At 49.0% G+C, this 21,237-nt stretch overlaps 1 protein-coding gene across 8 annotated transcripts in view; it reads left to right on the top strand.

Moving 5' to 3' along the window:
• Positions 1–15,324: 15,324 nt before the first annotated feature.
• CNTFR (ciliary neurotrophic factor receptor) overlaps positions 15,325–21,237 on the top strand; it is a 274,938-nt gene continuing 269,025 nt past the window's right edge. For 6 of the 8 annotated variants that reach the window (XM_064140049.1, XM_064140050.1, XM_064140044.1 and 3 more), the window contains exon 1: positions 15,325–15,466. The gene's annotated coding sequence lies outside the window, so the exon portion shown is untranslated. Of the gene's footprint in view, positions 15,467–17,709; positions 17,793–21,237 lie in introns of those variants that run through there. The other 2 variants (XM_064140054.1, XM_064140051.1) reach the window with 2 other exon arrangements.

The raw sequence follows: 21,237 nt of genomic DNA, 5'->3' as shown, positions 1-21,237 counted from the left end.
AATGCGAGATGCTATTGTCCACATTTACTATTAGTGTTGCTATTCAGAACTCTTGCCACCCCCCCCCTCCCCTCCCACTGATTTTAATAATATTTAGGTTCTTACATGGTTATGGAAACATTCTATGGATAATATCTACATCTAATATAACCAGCAAAATATATAAACATTAATTGAACTGGAAGAGACTATGCTTGAGCCACTTGCCCAGTAGATGTGCCCAAGCTCTTTCTGCTCTATGGCAGAAGGCAGTAGAGAATTACAAAGAGGCATTGAGCATTTACTCACAGGTTATTATTTTTACTCTCATGGGGGCTAGCCACAGTCCAGACAGTGCCCAAATGCTTTCAGGGAACTCTGTCTTGTTGGACATTGAGGCTTGAATCTTCCCAGCTTCTGGGGAAAGGAGGCAGACAATCTCTGACCTTGTTCTCCTGGCTTCCACTGGACAATCTATGTATTTGCCCAAGGATTCTAGGCAGGACCTTCAGGTGCAGAGAGCAGATGTGGTGCAGTCTCAGCACAACATCACACTGGCCACACAGGCCAATCGCGTGCAGACATTCAGGGTCTGCTCCTGGTAGCTCGCAGCAGTGGAGTTTACCAGGCAAGCAGTAAGGCAGTGTGCAATAGCAGCAGGGCTGGGCACAGCAGAGAGAGCACAGCAAAGAGCAGGCAAAGAGCAGGGAAGCAAAAGCAGGTTGTTCACCTGCATATCTGCTTTTAACAATGTGGGCTGAGATTAACTGCCCTTTGGACACAAGAATAGCCAATCAGGATGGCAGTTAGCCAAGCCTTACCACATTAGGCAAAGCCACAGGCTCACTTTTCCCTATTTTGGGAAAAACATGGGCCTTGCACTAGGCAGGCACAAGCTAAGTGTGTGTACCTTACACCACAGGGCCCTGGGCAGGCCAGACTCAGCAGCTCCAGGTCCTTAGTGTCCGTTTCCACGCTTGCCTCTCTGATGGAGCAGAAAAACATGCCTAGGCAAGGCAGGACATATATAAGCCTATTTTGGATCTATGAGGCCTACCACAACAGTCACACAAGGCTATAGGAAGTTCCTGATAGTCTGTTCTGCTGCAGCCAGCCACACTTGGACAGATACTGTCAGGAGAAGGGGAATGAATCGTCATGGAATCACAGAATCACAGAGTCATGGAATCACACAACGTTAGGGGTTGGAAGATGCCTCAAAAGATCTCCTAGTCCATCGGCACTGGCAGAGCAGGATCACCCAGAGCAGGCTGCACAGGAATGCGCCTAGGTGGATTTTGAATGGCTCTAGAGTAGGAGGTGTCATAACCTCTCTGAGCAGCCTGTTCCAATGTTCTGTCACTCTTACAGTAAAAAAGTTTTTCCTTATGTTCATGTAGAACCTCTTATGCCTCAACTTCCACCCATTTTCTCTTGTCTTGTCATTGGGCACCATTGAGAAAAGCCTGGCTGCATCCTCCCAACACTCGCCCCTCACATAAACATTAATGAGGCCATCCCTCAGTCTCTTCTTCTCCAAGCTAAAGAGACCCAGCTCCCTCAGCCTTTCATCATAAGGGGGATGTTCCATTCCTTTAATCATTTTTGTTGCTCTGCTCTGGACTCTCTCAAGCAGTTCCCTGTCCTTCTTGAACTGGAGGGCCCAGAACTGGACATAATATTCCAGATGCAGCCTCACTAGGGTGGAGTATAGGGGGAGAACCTCTCTCCACCTACTAACCACATCCTTTCTAATGCACTTCAGGATGCCAGTGTCCTTCTTGGCCACAAGGGCACATTGCTGACTCATGGTCATCCTGTTCACCACCAGGACTGCCAGGTCCTTCTAAAACAAGATGGTTAATATCGTTCTGCTATCTCCACATGGCACAGTCCAGGGAGAGTATTTGCTCTGAAGGGCTTATAGTTTCACTGTGTGGACCAGCAGGAAGTCAGGTGATAACTGAATAATGTGACAAGCAAATTATTTGCACGTGCAGGAAGAGGGTGGTGGTGGTTTTGCTGATGTAACAATCCAAGCAACTGGACAAAACCAGAATTTAAGGGAAATGTAACATGTTCTGTAGGGATAACTAGCATAGCTGGGGAAAAGTGACTGGGTTTGGGGCACTAAATTTGAGACCTGGGTTTTCCAAGTCTCAAATAAAAGAAGCAGACTTCAAAGAGAAATGTAAATAGAGAATCATGGCCGGCAGTTTAATTGGTCTTGTTATCCAGCTAGACCATCACAGTGAAGCAGCAGTTGATATCTGTGCTATGGTTCTACAACTGTATGGGGACAGAGTGGCTGGAGAACAGCCAGGAAGAAAGGGACCTGGGGGTACTGCTAGATAGTAGCTGAAGATGAGGCAGCAGTGTGCCCAGGTGGCCAAGAGAGCCAATGGCATCCTGGCCTGCATCAGGAACAGTGTGGCCAGTAGGACAAGGGAGGTTATTCTTGCCCTGTCCTCAGCACTGGTCAGGCCACACCTTGAGTCCTGTGTCCAGCTTTGAGCTCCTCAATTCAAGAGAGATGTTGAGGTGCTGGAACGTGTCCAGAGAAAGGCAACAAAGCTGGTGAGGGGCCTGGAACACAAACCCTCTGAGGAGAGGCTGAGGGAGTTTGGGTTGCTTAGCCTGGAGAAGAGGAGGCTCAGGGGTGACCTCATTGCTGTCTACAACTACCTGAAGGTGGGGTTGGTCTTTTCTCCCAGGCAATCAGCAATAGAATGAGGGGACACAGTCTGAAGTTGTGCTGGGGGAGGCCTAGGCTGGGTGTTAGGAGGAAGTTGTTGGCAGAGAGAGTGATTGGCATTGGAATGGGCTGCCCAGGGAGGTGGTGGAGTCACAGTCTCTGGAGGTGTTGAAGCAAAGCCTGGATGAGGCACTTAGTGCCATGGTCTAGTTGACTGGCTAGGGCTGGGTGCTAGGTTGGACTGGGTGATCTTGGAGGTCTTTTCCAACCTGGTTGATTCTATGATTCTATGATAGGGGACAGACAGGTCCTGCCCCACCAAGTAAACTATGCAGAAGCACAGGCAGGTCAGCAGGTTGCACTGGATTGATTCTTTAATTAAATAAATAAACAAAATCAGGCCCCAAGCAGCAGGTGCCCTGGGGGCAGGCTCTGCACAATTTTGCTGGTGCATCTCCAGTCTTCACTAGGTGCCAGGATCACGGCTTGACTACAGGGGACACAGCTGCATCACATGTTGCTGCAGACCCAGGTTGGATTAGGATAACTACTCTGATGGGTGGCCTCACTATTCTTCACAGACACATGCGAGGTGACCAGAGATGGGAGACTGTCTTTCTCCTGAAATCTCTGATTTGTCTCCAGTAGAGGCATCACCAAAGGCCTCACTGAGCTCTTGCTTTGCCCAGATGCAGGAAATCAGGAACCACCTTATTTCTGTTTGCTGAGAGTCCACTTGGGATACACAGTCTCAGGGCTGCTGCTTGAGGACTTCTGCCTGGTACTGCTGAACAGAAATAGACAGGCTTGCCGCCACGGTGGGAGAACAGGAAGCTGTAAATCCTGGCAACACCTGCTCCCAAGAGGGAATTGCATTCAAAAGCTCCAGTTATGAGAAGCCTACCAGTCTCATTTTCACATTTTCGGTCACTACGCAACAAAACTTTCACCTTTCCCAGCCTGAAGCACTCTGATTTAACTTTCTGAGCCCACCCCAGGTGATTGGAGCTGGGTTATCATCTCATTGGAGTTGGGTGTTGCTTTAAACTTGTTTCCCTTCAGGACCCCAGATCATAGCAGGACCCCAGTGCCTATTATTCTCACTGAATCCTCCTGGTTACAGAGCTGCATCTTCCAGTGTCTCCCTGTGTCACTGGGAAGCTTGTCTGGGGCAGTCTGTGCCACGCTGTGAAAAGCTGGGCTTTTAGAGGGAAACTCTTCCACAGGAGAAGTTAATTCACCAGGTCTAGGAAACACAGCCCAGCCCTTTGCAAGACCACACTAGTAAATCTGCAATTTCTCATCCCTTTTGCACAGCAAGAAAAGCTGCAAGACAACATCTCGCCAACCTCCAGATGCAAATCTGGCATTTCAGGAGGTAGCAGAGAGCAGAGCTTTTTGCTGGGGCAGCAGCAGCAGTGGTATGCGACTGACAGGAACTGATTTGAATAATTGGGTGTCACGTCTCTATTTTTCTTTCAGTTTAGCTACATGTGCAATTAATTAAAATAATAACCTAAGCAGTCTCCTGCTGGGGTTGTGTTTGCTGCTCTGCTTCAGTCTGCCATCAGAGCTGCTGAAAGAGTTTTATCAAGAGCTGCTTCTTGCTGAGAGGAGCTCAAGTAGAGAAGGGCTTTCCCAGAAGAAAGACCTTTAAAGCTCATGGTGTCTTTCCTCTTCCCACCAATGCTGTCTGAGTGGAGGGCAGACATCCAATAGTCCCCATTCTGTATCCCAGACAGCTTGGTAGTGCTACAGGAGGGCTTGTGGTGATGCTTTGAAATCAGGACACCCCCACGTGTAAGCACAGGATAGCCCTCTGTGTGTGTATCTGATGACACATACAAGCTAGAGGAACACAAGAGTTGTGCAGCCAAGAGGTACCCCAGCATCAGACCATAGACTGACAGTGTGCCCAAGGCTCTGGACATTAAAGTTTTCCTGGAAGTGTCATCTTGTCCTCTTTGAATTAGCTATCTCCATCACATCTCCATCACATGTGTAGCTTCCTCCAGACCCCAACTGTACAACTTTGTCTCTTTTTTTTCAAGCTGCATTCCCTTTCTCACACCTTCTCTGCAGCCCAAACTCCCTTTATCTGTGAGCACCTGCTGCTACAATAGTAGTGGAAGCACACCTTAAAAAAATCAGGGTGCTTAGATCTGAAGTCTCTTCCTTCCTGCCACTTTCATTGCTGGTACATGAAATATTGTTTCCTGCAGCTGAGAGCATTCACATCTCATCTTGTGACTATTTTTTTTTTCAGTTGTTTTGCTTGCCTGGCCAATTCCCCATCAGCAGCCAGCACTAATCTATCCCTGTCAGTCTCTTCCCTCTCTGTTTTAGTTTTAAGGATGCTTGGGATACAGGGTATTGACCATGGTTGTGATTATGGTGCCAACTAGCTCCTCACTTCACAACCCTTGCCTGCTTCTGGCATGGCTGACAAAGAGTTTGGGTGGAAACTGGTAGGCAAAGCTACCTGTCCTGAAATGGCCCTTTTTATATGGGTTTGCTTGGAAAAGGCTGAAGCAGCCTGAACTATATGGGCAACAGAAGACAATGTTAGAGATTAAAGAGTCTGACTGGCAGGAGCAAGATAATAAACTTGTCCAGAAGAAATTGAATTGGGATTTAGTTGAATGGGAAAGCAATCGAAATTCAAAGGTTTTTGGCTTAAACCAACTGACCGAAGCAGAGCTCCCAAGCCTTTAAACAGCATTCATAAGGTTTAAGGCCAGCAAGGACCATTTTGATCATCTGGTCTGACTTCATGCTTGGTGCAAACCTGATCCCCACTGCCAGCTTGAGGACTCTGCATCAGGCACAGGATTTTTCCTTTTACATTTTTCAGGAAAACAGCATGCATTGATACAGAGGGGTCAAGACAACAGTGAATTTCCCATCCTAGTTGAGATCTGTAAGCAGAAGTCAAGCTGACTTACCAAGGATGCCTTGTGCTCGCTGCAGAGATAGTGAGGACCTGCTTCTACACCCACTTTGAGCCTCTGGGCTCCCAAAGAGTACCAGGAAGAAAAGCCAAAATACTGAGCCAGAGGACAAGGTGAAGGAATCCAAGAGTTTCATCTACACTGCATGGCAAAATGTTCTCACTGTTCTCCTCTCAAACAATTACCTGAAAATAAGAGTTTATGTGCTTTTGTCTCCTTCCCTGCTTAAACTAGCACTGTGGGGACACCTATTAATACCCAGTGCACCTTGACCAGAGCCAAGTGGGTTCACTAGTGGGGACAAGATGGAATCTAGCATACTGAGATCTAGGCTTTCCCAGCCTCTTAAGGAAATCTGATTGCCTCTCAGATCCCTGACCTCTTCTCTTGCCTCTGCTTGCCTTATCTGATAGGTTGCATATCCTTCAGGCAACACCAGCCTTACCAGCTCTCTGCAGGCTATCCATTACTCCCATCTTCTGTCTCCAAAGATGTCCCAGGGCCATTTCACAATCAGATCAAAACCCACAAAATCCTAAACCAAAGTACACACTCCCAGGTGGAAAACTTATAAATTCTGACAGAGCAAGAGCCACTTGGAAGGGTGGAAACTGGCAAGAACAGGTGAAGGATAAGGGATGGATGTAAGAACAGCACGTGGTCATCCTGAGAGCTTCTCAGAGACCTTTACATATAAACTATGCTGCAGTGCCCAGCACAGAACCACAGAACCACTTATGTTGAGAGGGACCATTAAGGGTCATCTAGTCCAACACCCTTGCACTGAGCTTGCACATATTCAGCTAGATCAGGTTGCTCAGAGCCCAGACCAACCTGACCTTCAATGTTTCCAGGCATGAGGCAGCTACCATCTCTCTGAGGAGCTTGTCCTAGCATTTCACCACCCTCATTGTAAGAAACTCCTACCTTTTATTTAGCCTCAATCTATCCTCTTTTAGATTAAAAAACATTACCCCTTGTTGAATTGCAACAGGCTCTGCTAAAAAAGACCCTTTAAATACTGAAAGGACACAATAAGGCTTCCCCAGAGCTCTCTCTTCTCAGGCTGAATAGCCCCAAACGTCTCAGCCTCTCGCCACAGTGAGGTGTTCTGGCCCTTTGATCATTTTCGTGGCCTTCCTCTGAACCTGCTCCAACGGATCTGTGCCTTCACTGTGCTGTGGACTCAGTACTCCAGGTGGGGGTCTCACAGAGTGTGGTAGAGGGGCAGAGTAATCTCCCTATCACTCTTCCCCTTCTGTTCAGGCAGAAGACTTAGCAAGGATCTTCTGCCATCCTGCTCTCCAGGGAAATCTCTTCTAGTTTAGAAGCCTCACATGCAGGGCATTAGTTACATTAATGCAGGAAAAGGTCTGAGAAAACGTTTTGGGGTTTTGTTTGTTTGGTCAGTCGTTGTTGATGATTTTTTTGTTGTTGTTTGCTTGTTTTCTTTTTGGTTGGTTTGATTTGTTGGGGTTTGTTTTGTTTTGGTTCAGTTTAGTTGTTTTTGTTTTTTTTGGGGTTTTTTTGCTGTTGTTTTGTGGCTTTTTTTGTTAGTTTGGGTGGGTTTTTTTTTTTTTTGTGGTGGCGGTTTTGGTGTGGGGTTTTTTTGCTTGTTCGTTTGGAGGTTTTCTGTTTGTGTTTTGTTTGTTCACTTGTTGGTTGGTTTTGGGGTTTGTGTTTGTTTGGTGGTGGGTTTTTTGTTGTTATTCTGTGTGTGTGTGTGTGTGTGTGTTTTTGTTTGTTTGTTTGCTTTTGCAAGCTTAGCTCCTAGGCACTCAGCCTGGCAGGTTGGAGGAGGCAGATTAGGCAATGCATTGCCCTCAAGAAAATCGTTCCCACCCTCAACCCCGCAGCCGCTCCGAAAGCGCAAAGCATCGGCAGGAGGTCCCTGGGCAAGCCCTGCCGGGAGATGGCACTGCAAGCAAGGAGAATCATCCCCGGCGCACAGAGGGTGTCAGGAGCTGCCGATGCGAGAAACTGTCTTTTCGGTTTTATTTTACCCTTCTTCCCCTGAGACCCTGCTGGAAAAATACTCCTCTCGACACCTGTAATGCCTGCGTTCTCGCTGCTTTAGTATAAGGGTGTGGTTTTTTTTTTCATGCCCCGTGAAACTCGCTCCTAGCGAGGCAGTGGGGGCAGGAGAGAGGTGGTTGGAAATAATCCGGTACATCTCTAGCAGCATTCAAGCAAAGAGGGACAGAGGGGGCAAAGTCTGTACCCGTCCTTAGAAGATAAGGACATCCCTCTCCACGTAGAGGGCTTGCAGTGTTAAACCCTTTTCCCAAACCCACCAGAGCACCATTATTTCAACTGCAGCTTCTTCCAGCTCCAAAACCATCCCAAACTGCCACCGGAGTTCTTTTTTTTTTTTTTTTTTTTGGGGGGGGGGGAGGGGTTATTGTTTGTTTGATTGTTTGTTTTCAGTTTAAACAAAAAAGCTCTACAAGTATAATGAGTTCCCTTGTCTAGGTGGGACTTTTTTTTTTTTAAGTGGAATCAAAATTGGCAGCACCTAAAGTTTAGCTAACTCACTGTTTTGCATCAAACTGCCAGGGGAGACGTAGATTTTCTAGCTTCTCACGAGAGTTCCAATCTCCACCTGGATAAAACAGAAACGTTGGCAGCCCAGTTTCCCAAGGAAGTTTCATGGGCTTCTCGGTACCCTGTCAGATTTTTCAACACCTCTCAGGAAATCACAACTTAACAGTTTTGTTTTCAGGGAGGATATTTGGACCACTGGGTCTTCTTGGCAGATAGTTGTTGTATGCTCCCTGGATTGGTGTTTCTGCTTCCCAGTTGTGTGTTGCCACAGTATTTCCTAAAGAGGCAACAACTACCTGAAGGGTGGTTGTGGCCAGGAGGAGGTTGCTCTCTTCTCTCAGGTGGCCAGCACCAGAACAAGAGGACACAGCCTCAGGCTGCGCCAGGGGAGATTTAGGCTGGAGGTGAGGAGAAAGTTCTTCCCTGAGAGAGTCATTGGACACTGGAATGGGCTGCCCGGGGAGGTGGTGGAGTCGCCGTCCCTGGGGCAGTTCAAGGCAAGGTTGGACGTGGCACTTGGTGCCATGGTCTAGCCTTGAGCTCGGTGGTAAAGGGTTGGACTTGATGATCTGTGAGGTCTCTTCCAACCTTGGTGATACTGTGATACTGTGATCATGAAAATCCAGCCAGTTCCCTTGTCAAAACAGATGTGTTTGGGCTCAGATAGAAGATTCCCAAGCTGAGGTTGCTTGACATTTTTTCTGGGGGGAGGGGGAAAAAATAAAAACACCAAACCCCCCCAAAATATTTTTAAAAAGAATAAATTATCAAAAGTGAAGTTTTGAGAACGGGAATTTATTGGTACCCTTCCTGCTCTGAGGAGACAATAAAAAGCAGTTATGCAATTTGTCTTAATGTCCTTTTCTGGCACGTTTTGCAAAGGAAGGGTCTTCATTTTGATTCTGAATAGGAGTAAAGTGAATCCATAAGAAAAACAAACAAAAATGACAACAAGCAACCAACAAAAAAGGAGCAGTGTTCGGGGGTCACAGCAGAAACATTTCAACTTGAGGTAAACAGGCAGGTGTGCCTAATATCCTGTGATTTCATGAAGGTTATGGTAGGGGAAAGCAAATATTTGTCTACTTTGATCTTGGCAGTGCTAAGGTAAAAAAAAAGAAAAAAAGATGGCTGGGACATGGCTAATGGAGAAGATAGTGGAAGAGGAAAAATGGCAAAGGGTGAAGGAGCAGCAAGAAAAGGGAGTATTTTTCTTTTGCTATGGACTATGCAGTGCATAGCTGTGTCCATACTGCCTTTGTTAGTGAGCACAGGAACTACCCATTCCCATGGTATAGGCACACTCCACAGAGAGGCACCAAGTAGCTATGTGGTGAGACAGGGCTTAGCTCAAGAGGGTTTCTTTCACTAGCTTGATTGAGCTTCTGGGTTTCCTGCAGTTTAATCTCAATGCTAAGGATGAGAAAGTCAGTAAATATATATATATATATTTTAAGCAATGTATCTTTAAAAGGTTAATATTCGTTGAGAGCCACATAGTGGAGAGCACAGGAATGGAGGTGGTGGTGGCATGGGCGGTGACTTTCCACTGCGGCCCTTCCCTCTGAATACAGCAAATGAGGAAGTCATGAGAGCTGCTGGCAAAGATGGGGACCTCTCTCTCCACTCCCTCCCCTACTCTCCACACCTGGCATGGATGTTTCCCAGGTGTTTTTGCCTTGCAGAGATCAAAACTGAATCACCTTTGAGTTTTCCTGACATTTCACAGACATTTTCTAACGGCAATATTGTATTTATCCTAAATGTGAGTTTCTGAAGGAATTGTGCTCTTTGACTAAAGGGAAAAAAAGAAAGAAAGAAAGGGAAACAAAATTACCCTCCTCCCTCAAAAAGCCTCTTTGAAAATCATGAGGGCCAGGGTTCACAAATTCCTCACCAAAAGGCATTCAAAAACCAGCTCTTTCACTTTTTTTTTCCCCCCATCCCTTTTAAATTCAACCTTTTAATGCTAAAAACTTCAAACCATTCTAATCCCTGGCTTCTGCATTCTATGCAAGGAAGATGCTTTGTGAGAGAAGCCAGTCTCACGACCAGAGCAAGGAGCTATGCTGCAGCAGATGTTGGCCTGCCTTGAGGTGTTAATCTGCAAGAAGATCACGGGAGATAAACCAGCCATGCCACCGTGGGCCACATTTTGGGACAGACTTACACATGGCTGGTGACTAGCAGGGTTTTGTGTCAGGGGTTCCCCATTCAGGCATGAGCCGAAACTGTCAGGACATCTTTGCTTTCTCAACGGCAAAGAGAGCACCTCTGCCATGTGACTGCAGATGCTGTGGTGGTTTGGGTGTTATCCTGCCACGAAAAGGGCTAAGGCAGGATGTCTGGGTAACCTCATGAAGATTCACACTACCCTTTGTGTGTCCCGTGGCAGCCACATCCCTCTGGACAGCTTCGTGGCCCCCAACTCTGCCAGTGGGACAGCACTGGCTCGCCTCTGTAAGATGTTCTGATTCACAGGGGGAAAATAAGCCAAACTAACAAACACACTGGATTATGGTGCTGATTTCCCAGCTCTGCAACACCTGTCCTGTAATCCAGGCTATTCATGAAAGAGATGCAAAATACGATTGCTGCACGGTCTTGGTTCTTACCTGAAATTACATAGGGTTACGCCTATGGCACCAAGGGAAAAAAAGTGCTGAGAGAAACCTTTTACAAACCCCTCCTGTTGTTCCTCTCTCAGAAAGACATATGCAAAAATGTATTTTAAATATGGCTTTCATTCCATGCTGAGCCCCTTCTGAGTGAGAAACTAGCAGCAGTGGGCCATGTGCTGAGTGGGTGATGGGATGGACGTTATTTATAACAGGTGTCAGGCGGTACTTTGTCATCGAAATCTTACCCGGCAGTAGCAGTGAGGGGTCTTGCCATATGCCAATCTCTGTTTTCCAGGAGTGCTTTGATAACAGTGTGCACCAAACCCGACAACCTTGTGGCACATGGAAACTTTGCCCACCTATTTTAGCTTACCAGTGGGACCCGACTCCCTCTGCACTCCCCCTGCATCTCAAATCACACTACTTACTCGTGTCCAAACCACCTGATGCCTATGATCTGGGTTGCATCTAAGGACAGGATTTTTCTCTTGCACACACCTTTGTGTGCACATACGGCTACATCTCACCCTCTCCGGGCTCTGCGAGGTCCCCAAGGCCTCTCCTCACCCGCACTTTGCCGTGTGCATGCATGCAGACGCTTCCACCATCACCCTTCCCAGGCAAATGGGTAACAGGCTGAAAAGCTACAGCCAAGTCCTGTACTCATTATCTCGGTCTTTGTCTTTCGCACGCACCTCCTGCCGCTCTCCACTATCTACACAGGAAGAAGTTTGATAAACGTAATAAAGACAAGGTGAAGTTTTACATAAAATAATCTCTCCTGCCATGAGTTCTGAGGAATTTTAATCAGTCCAGGAGTACCAGCAGAATTCCTTTGCCTGCAATCTTTTCATGATCTTGCTTTCCCCTCTTGTTCCTCGTGGGGAGCATTTGCTCAGAAGATGATTAAATCGGGCTGGTAAAAAGCTTGTCGGCTCCGTAGCTCCCATCTTTTCCTGCTTCTTTGCAAGATCATTTGTACTTTTTTCTGGCCTGCAGCATGCCAGGTCAACCGCTTTCTTTGCCTAGCCTGTACTTTCCTCACCATTGTTGTAGGGTTTTTCCCCCTCTGGAGAAACTCTTTTGTGCAAAGGCAAGAGACAAGGCTCCTAGCTCAGCCTGCTGTGTTGTTGTTCTCCTGAAGTCCAGCAGGAATTCGAGGAATGGTTCCCCACGTCTCCTATTCACCTTGCTCCCGCCGGTGGCAAGAGGTCGGGCAGGGGGTGGATATTTTGGGGAAGCCATGAGCAAAGAGTGCAGGATTAAGGTCAGATGTGAAATCAGGGGTTTGGGAGGACTGAAACTCATCTGCGCCTTGCATGCCAGCATTTCAGTGCAGGAATCTGGGCATTTTGCTTTGACCAAATGATTCACCAGTAATCATTCAATCAGCTCTCCCAATGGTTGAATAATCTGTGAGCAATTTAGGCAGATGTTTGCCATGAGGTATCAAGCAAATGCCTTGCAAAGACACTGGCTCAGACTCTCGCCTTTTGTATACTCACATTTGGGGTACAATCAGGCAACTACTGTCCCCTCAGCTTTGACCCCAGGCATCCAAGGGATCTGTGTTCCTTTGCAATTGGTCAGGTTCAGCCCACAGTTCAGCTACGTTGTACTCCCCATGCAGCTGTGAAGCATTCACTGTTCTGCCTGGGGTACCCCCACTGTTGGGGATAGCATGTATTGGGCTAGAGTGACTTTTTTGATGATAGTTTCCTAGTTGAACATCAATGTAGAGGCTTATGATGAGTCCACTGCTTTCTCCAAGTGCCTTCCACCAGGGTACAGTGGATGGAAAAGCAGTGCATGGTGATGGCCTGATGCTTGCTAAAAAATGTAGAGAATCATTTCCCTGCATCCAGCTCTCCTTCTGGACCTGCTGGTGCTGCAGCATCTTTCTATTCCTATCACCATGAAGCCACCTGCTCCCCTGACACATTTCCCAGCAGGATCTTAGAGCTGCTTCTTCCTGAACAGCTCTTACTACTAACTTTTCAGACCTGATTTTGCCTGCCAGGAAGGCTGCAGGGATGAAGATGGAGAAACAAGGGTTAGGATTTTCTTTCCTTTTCTTCTATTTCATGACTATTTCAATCTGCTCAAGACACTCTGTGCAGTGGGTCAGTTCCAGCTCTGATGCAACCTGCTCAACAGCCTTGGACATACCCTTGCTCTGCTTTTAGTTTTCCCTCCTGTTTTTCTCTCAAGATCTGGTATCATCTATCACAAATTCCCCCAGAATCCCAACATACTGGTTATTCTTCATGGATAAAAACAGATAATTTATTGTGGACCTTTGTTTGAGACACAGCATCATTATTTCCATCCAATTAATAGTGGCTTTTAGTAACATCAATATAAAACCAGACAAAACCTGGTTTCCACCCAGCTCCCTTCCTTTGCCTGTGTGACATTGTCTGTGTGAGGCCAGGACTACAGGGAGAGGTGGTATCTTTAATCTGATCAGCATATATTTGCTTGGAAAAGTATAAACTGGCTTTCATCATTCTGCTCAAAGATTATCTTCTCCTCTCACCTCATTCTCCTCTTTGTCACCCCCTGTCTGTGTCCATCCCTCACCTTCCTGCTCCCCATTTCCTTTAACAGGAAGATCAGGAAGAGTTTTGTTACTACCGTTGTTTCCTGCAGACCAGCAGAAGTCCTGGGATGGCAAGGAAAGTGGGAACATGCCAATGGGAGTATTTCTACCAAGTCCCCTCTGCAAAGTTTTCTTGCATGTGTTGTTTCCTGAGTCACAGGGATTTGCACTGGGAATGCTTGGATATCTGAAAGCTGAAACAGCTGACCTGAATGCTGATGTTTGGGTAACAGCACCCCAGCCTTGCCATAGCCCCTCAGGTAAGGTCCAGGGCAGAGGGTTCCCTAATGAGTTGCAGAGTTCCCCAAAAAGCCCCCATCAGCATTGGTCTCTACCCTTTGGTGGCACCTGTCCCCCAGCATCAAGCAGGCTGTTCCTCCGTGGGCATTTGTCTCTACCAGGCTGGGGAAACAGAGGTATTTGCATGCTAGTGACGAAGCATGGGATGTGACTGGGAAGGGTTTTATACCCCTAAACTCCCTGCCCCATTGTGCACCTCAGCCAGTGTCACCACAGTACCAACTAACCTTCCCCAAATCTCCCCCTCTAGGTGTTTCCAGTTGCCTGTGCAGATGGCAGGAGCTGGGGGGAGCCGGAAGCCCTGTGAGTGTTTGCCTCCTGCCCACCCTGCCCTTCCTTGCCCTGAGGCTGCCCCGCTGTCCTTGCTCACCCTCCCCTTTGGCTCCTGTTTGTTTGGCCTCGCTGCTGCTTTAATTTTAGCAATTCCTTGGAAAGAGTCATTTTCCATAACTCAGCTCACAGCGAAGCCCTCTGCCTGCCAGCTCTGCCTTCTCACACGTGTTGCTGGCGTGCCCCAGCAACACACGCCGGCACCTGCCCAGCCAGGCCTGCCTGTCTCAGCCTTTTGCACACCAAAGCCTCACACCCGGCTCCTGTATCCCCTTGGCACATCTAATCTTGGCACTCCCGAATTCTGTTTTGCCACTGCTGGAGTGAGTGTCCTGTCCCGGGCTGCACATCCACCTCTGAGCTTCAATCGTGTCAGGAGTTGTTGTGCACAGCACAAGACGTCCTCTGTCCTCTGTGACAGCTCACAGCCATTACCTGTGGTGGGAAATAGGAGGATTCCAGTGTCGTGGGGGTCCGATGGATAGGTAGGGTAGGGTTGTTTGGCATGCAGGTTGCATTGGAGTGGGAAAGCGGAGTGCTTGTCACTCCTGCATTGCCTGTGCAAGAGGGTGTGAGAGTCTTAGGTGCACTGGGTATCCAGCCGTGCTCTGTGTGAGAGGCGAGAGCAGTGCTTTCATTTCAGTCTGGCTCTGCCTGTGGCACCTTAGCTGTGCACTCTGAGAGGGTGTTGTAGCACACGGGTGTGGAACTCACAAGTGGGGCTTGCACAAGGATGTGCATGGAGGTGTGCATGAAAATGTTAGTGACGGTGTGTATGGAAACGTTATTCCAGTGTGTTCACTTGGGTCTGCAGCCCTTGATGAGTGGGAGCGTGTAGACAGGGCATTGTGCAAGACACCGTGTGCACAGCCTCACGCGTGTAGGGTATGCATGAGCATAGATGTGCATGTTGGGGCTGCGTGCCTCCTGCCCTCACTCGAGTCTGCACCTCGAAGGGGGCGCTGGGGGACTTGCAGCGTGCACACTCTGTTCTTGTGTGTACGTGCGTGTATCCGTGCTCACGCTGCTTTCACGAGTGTGCCGCTGCACGGGGAATAGGTGATGTGCGTGTGTGAGGTGCCTCCATCCAGCTCAGCATCCACGATGCGTGTGCGTGTGTATGTGCGCGCTGCGTGTCCTCGGCGGCCACGCGTGTGCGAGCGTGTGTATGTGTGTGTGTGTGTGTGTGTGTGAGCGTGTGTGTGTGTGTGCGGGCGTGGGGCGGGTGCGCGCGTCGCGGCGGGGCCGGGAGCGCGTTCGCGGCGCTGTGCCGGGGGGTGCGGGCTGAGCTCATCGCTGGCTCCCCGGCGCTCCTTACCAGTGGCTTCTGCGGTCACATGGGTTATGTGCTGGAGTTTAAAAGAGCTTATAGCCCCCGAGCCGGTGCAGAAGCAGCCGGTGGTTGCATGGGGTTAGCGCCGGGAGTGGCGCCGAGGAGGGCTCCGTGAGTACTGGGATCGGAGGGTGGTGCGGGCTGTCTCCCCACCCGCGGGACGGGGGAGGCGGGGGTCTGCGGAGGCGAGCCCCAGTGTCCGTCGACTAAGAGGCGCTGGTTTTCTGGGAGACGAAAAGTGGGGGGGGGCGGGAACGCTTGATTTAATTCCCCCCCTTTCGTCTGGTGTTCCGCCCTGCCGCCGCGCACCTTTCCCCAGCGCGCCCACGCGTGTCCGCCACCCCTCACATACACACTCCCCTCTACCCGCTCAGGGCAGCCGAAGCAGGGGCGAGCCCCGTGGGGAAACAATTTGGGCAACTTACTTTGCTCTTTTGTCGTGCCTGTGTCTGTCCGGGCCAGGCGTTCCCGGCGGGGGAGGGATAGGGGGCATGGGGTTGGAACAGCTCCGGACCCCTACAGGGCAACGGGTCCGCGGCGAGGAGTCACGGCAGGACACCCCTTCCGTGTCCCCATCGAGGAGGGCATAGCGGAGCTGCGAACGGCATCAGGTTGAAGGCAGGGCAGGGATGATCCCTCCTGCCTGCTGCATTGCATGAGCCGGGCTGGAGCTGAGGCTGCGGGGTAGCTCTTTGTAAACTGGAGCTTGTGGGTTTCCAGGGCGGGAGAGCAAGAGGTTTTCATCATTTCTCCAAGGGCGCAACCTGCCCGTTCCTCAGCTGTGGCAGTGCTGATTTGTTTTATTGTTATTTCGGGTTTTTGAGGGGGTGGTGTGATTTTATAAGAAAAGCGGCCGCATGGCGCTTCTGTGGAACTGCTGTCCCCAGGCTCGCAATTCATCCCGAGCGTGAGTACGAGGGCTGCTTTCCAGAATTGCATAATACACACCGATCCCTTCTCTGCACAAACGCCCTGACATTTGCAGATCTTGGTGACTTCCCTCACTGCGATCTTAAAACCGGGCTGGGACTCCCAGCCAGCGTGTGAGCTGGTTCGTGCTGCCTTTGCAGGGGACAGAACCTGGTCTGCCTGTTTCAGTTTCTCTGGCTTCTCTGGCAGTTGTTTCTTAATCCGCTAAACTTTTTTTTGGTGTAAAGATTGGAACTTCTTCACTCTTTTAGAAAGCCTCTTTCTTCCCCAACGCATGCTTTTAGGCACGTGTGGTGTCTGTACAGGGCACAGGTAGCCGGAGTAGGATTGCCTGGAAAGTGGTTTGATTTCTTTTTCACATCTCTCGGTGTTTTACTTTGTCGGATAGTCCAAGGAGGTCCTTTCATCAGATTGCTTTTTGCTCGGGAACTTGGTGACTTCTGGAGGGATTTGCTAATTTAACTCCGACCGTGCCAGTTCTCAGTGCAGGCACATTGCTCACCTCTGTGAGGGACAGGACCTGCACAGCCTGCTGCCGGTCCTGTCGGCTATCTGTGCAGGCAGTAAGGCACGGACACTGGCAGCAAAACGTGCAGATATGTTGGAGCAGCCGTTCTTGCTCCCGGCTCCCTGCCCTGCCCCTCCCTGAGGAGTTAGAGCCTTGCTGTGACGGCTCGAGATCCGTAGGGACTGCTCACATCAGACAGGGCATCTTTGTAGGACTGGGTCCTGGCATCAGAGCGTACTGGAGAGGGTGGACTTTTCTGAGGTGGGCTGTACTTTAGAAATGAGAACCCTGTGCCTGGCAGATTCGTTGTGATGCCTCTTTTAGGCAACTTCATCAGATCCTGTTGTCAGAGCAGGCCGCACCATGTCTGACAGTCATGCATTACCTGATCTGCCCCAAGAACCAGGGCACTTCAATCCTACTCCCATAGAAGATGCCCAGCACCTTCTGGCCTTTGGAAGGAAGAAGCCCTGGTACCTCCTGGAGCTGCAAAGCTTGTGATGCATATATATGCAGGCATAACTGCAGCCAAGTCTCAGCTTTCAGGGATGCGTCCAATTCTCCAAAGCCAGCAGAGGATTTTTGTGGGTGCAAGCACCAGCTCCCAGCCACTCTCAGTTAAATCCCTGGCAAGCAGGAGGAATGCATCCTGCTCCAGCTCAGGCGGGGGCTGGGTGTGTGCCTGGGGAGGCTGCCTCTCGGCTCTGTCGTTTATTACTGCTGCCGGTGCCATTACGCCTGACAAATGGGAGTTGCTGAGTAATGTGCTGCTTGTGTGTAAATATCTGAGTGCTCGCAGCTGAGCTCACTCCTGCGACTTTGAAGGAAGCCATCTCAGCACCTTCCCCCTCCCATGAAGACTGACGAGCGCAAAGGCATCCTTCTGTGGGCACCTTCTCGCAGGTCCCGGCAGCTTTAGCTTTCGCTCACTGCTGCTTTTCTGCGGGCATGAAGGCTCTGTCCTCGGGTTAGCGTGGAGAAGCTGTTGCTTTTCTGAGCGTGAGTCAGGAGTGGGAAGGGGGTTTTTGTGTGTATGCATGCACACCTTAGGCAGCAAGACATGCTTGGTCTCAAGGATTCTTGTCATAGGCAGAAAGAGTTTTGGGGACTTTGTTGTTTTCATAGAGACAGCCACGCACAACTAGGAAAGGAGTTTTATTTTTGATTGTTTTGAGGTTTTTTGGTTGGTTAGGGTCTTTTTCTTTCTTTGTTTGGTTTGGTTGGGTTTTTTTATTGGTTTGGTTTGCTGGTTTCTTTGGTTGGTTTATTGTTTGTTTGTTTTTCTCCTACCTTCTCAGATCTGAGTTCCCCTTAATATCATCCCATTACTGCTGAAGATGTTAAATTACTCCTTTCTGTATCGTTTTCATCCCATTTGCAGATTAGCATCTGACTGCTTCTATCAGTACTTGCTCAGACCAGCTAGACGGATCATAGCTCCTTTAGCTCTTTTAAACTGGCCTTGTAAATCAATCCCTTCTGCTTCCTGATCATTTTTGTCGCTCATTTTCCTGAAATCCCTCCAATTTGTCCATTTTGTGTCAGTGACGTATGGCTGGCCCTAAACATGATGTATACCAGGCATGGCAGCGTGAGGGAAGGATACCTCCTCCCCTCTCAACCCCGCTGGGGCTTGTGATGCTTTGTCAGCACTGAACTGAGTTACTTCCCCATTATTCTAAGCTATAGTCGCTGCTCGGTGTTGCAGAAGAAAGCAGCATACCCAGGTCAGTACCCCGGGGAGAATTCCTCCAAATTTTGGCAATGAGCTGTTGAGGTTTGCTTGCATGCTGCCAGCATATGCTGGAAGGGGACATTGCTCTAGGTGTTGTTCGTGGGGTGCCTTTACCCACAAAAGCTAACAGCTGAATGAGGAGGGATGGGCAAAACAAGAGAGGACAAGCTGCATTGGGGCTGCTGGCCAGATGGGGAAACTGAGGCACGTGGATGTTTTTTGTGCTCACATCCAGCACGCACCTCTAGTTTAGGTGCTGGGGGGGTGGGTCTGGTCCTAGTTGCACCTATTAATATTGCAGCTAGCATGGGTGTTTTGTTAGAAGATAATGGGTCTTGTCACTTGGTCAGATCAGGCAGGCAGGGATGATGACTTTTGGCTGGTTTTGTTCGTTGCTTCTCATGCTAAGGGCCACAGCTCAATGCCACAGGTGCTTTCACAAGAAAGAGGCTGGGACTTCATGCAAAGGCAGTGGTATCTTGCATTCATGCACTTTGAAGTTTTGTCACCCCAAACTCTGAGCTCCTAGCACTGAGTGTTCCCATTCCGTGGAAGGGCTGTGCCCTACCAGGGACCATCTATTTTTAGAAGGAATTGTATTCTGGACAGTGTCCACCGTAGATGCTCTCTGCCTCCTCCTCTTGGCCCCTTTCCAGCAACACCACTTCGGCTATCTGCTGGTGGGGTCAGGTCTTACCGAGGATTTGGGGGAATATAATGCAAGTGGCACTATGCTGGGCGTGGGGACACTTGGGAGGCTATTGCTGCCCCAGAGATGTTTGGAAGTGACCGTGAGCTCACTGGGACTGTCAGAAGTGGTGTTTAATTGTGCCCTGGATTATCTGCAGGACATGGAGCCGAGTTTACTGTGGCAAGGGTACTGCCTGAGCTAGGTGGTACCCAGTGCCCGGTGGCGGTCCCTTCGCCAGGATGACACTAGGGGGCACGAGATCTGCTGGAATCCCGTTGTCGGGGATGGGGAGGGTGGATACAAACCTGGTCTTGACCTTTCAAGCCCGTACATCGTTCCCCTGCACTTTTTGTGGGCATCCGAGTGTTAACCCCCAGAGGCTGCCTGGGTAACTCGTCCTGCAGCCAGGGTTGGACGCGGCTCTTCGGCTGCCGCTCCCCCGGACCTGTGTGTTACCAGCCGTGAGAGCAGCAGGATGGGAGCTCTCAGCCGGAAACATCTCCTAAGCGAGGAGGATTTGGAAGCAGACAGAGTGCCAGGGAGTCTCCGGGGAGTTTGGGAAATCCAGGAAAACACCTAGCATGTTTTTAATGCCTCTCTGGAGGCATTGTCCAGAGTAGGGATTAAGTTAGATTGAGGGTTGGCTATCAAGATGCAGCGTGTTATAGTTTCGTTTTCTGCTGGATGTTCCTGCCTGATGTCTCCTCAGGGTCATGTTTTCCCAAAGGAGCAGAAACTTCAGAGCCTGCTTTAATTAATGTTTCCGAATGACCTGAGACGTGGTGGGGTGTGAGCACACACATAGATAATTATGTATAAAATACAAATGTGTCCGTGCCTCTGTCTAGGTAGGGTGCAAAGAATGTGTTTTTGAAGGTATGTTTTGGCATTTCTGCATGCATTCAGCTGTAATACTGTCTTTTGTCCTTAAAAATCTATTATTCCAGCTGTGAATGCATGCACGTATATTAAAATACTGTATAGTGGAGTCTCTCTCTCTCTTGTTATAATAAACCTCGTGAAGAGCAAATAAAGAGACATTGTTCTCATAGCAGGCTTGGAAGAGCTCAATATTTATCTTCTGTGTATTCTGATAGTTTTTGTTCAGTGTGCTTGCAGTTACAATGGTGGGGTTTTCAGCCTATCTGCTTAAAATTTTGTGCTAGTGGGAAACTGAAAACATTCAATTTATTCATTACTTAATGAAAACAGAAATCAGGCTTCTGGACTGAAACACTGATACTCGATAACATTCTGGCATATTAATTTCTAAATGGTTAGGGGGTTTTAATGCCTTCTGTTGCCAGACACTGGGCAAGCCCACAGGCAATATTTTTAGTAGGACACTGATGCATCACAAACACTCTTGTTCTCCTATGAAAGGTTTTGCTGACTGTTGTTGAAAGTAGCACTAGGGTGGCTGGAAGTGAGAGATCAGAGGAGGAGGATGCTGTGTCAGTGTGTTTGCTTCATGCCTCGGATGAGGTTTTGTGCCTGTGCAGATGTGAGAGCATTTGCCCACCTGGTTTCTGAGCCAGTGCTGAGGAGCAGGGGCTTACTTATTTTCAAGTGGAAGGAGGTCTAACAAGAAGTGCCAAGCCTACTTTTAAGTAAATTAAGGGTCATACCCAGAGATGTGATGTAGTTTGAAGAGGAAAGGATGATTTCTCTGAAGGTGTTACTTAATTAGAGGGTATAGTCAGGGCTCTAATTAGCCATGACACCCTAAAGATGTCATCGAAGCCCTCTTGAGGCACCGCTGATCCAGCGGCAGAGTGACTACGAGCTCCCCGAGCAGCATGGCTATGCACAGCCAGGGCTGCTGCCCTCCATTTCAGAGGCAGCCCAGATGCTGGCACTGGGAAGAAGCTGTTGTCCTTCAGGCAATTTATGATGCCCTCTGGGGCTGCTGCCAGCATCGAGTGATGTTTGTAAGGTCACAAAATGAGAGTAAAGCTGCATCAGTTGGAATGCATACTGGTGCCCATTGTGTGGGAGATGTCCCTTCCTTTATCCTT

The sequence above is a fragment of the Pogoniulus pusillus genome, chromosome Z (genome assembly GCF_015220805.1).
Source record: "Pogoniulus pusillus isolate bPogPus1 chromosome Z, bPogPus1.pri, whole genome shotgun sequence".
Taxonomy (NCBI): Eukaryota; Metazoa; Chordata; class Aves; order Piciformes; family Lybiidae; genus Pogoniulus; species Pogoniulus pusillus.
This window is presented reverse-complemented; position numbering and strand designations above follow the sequence as displayed.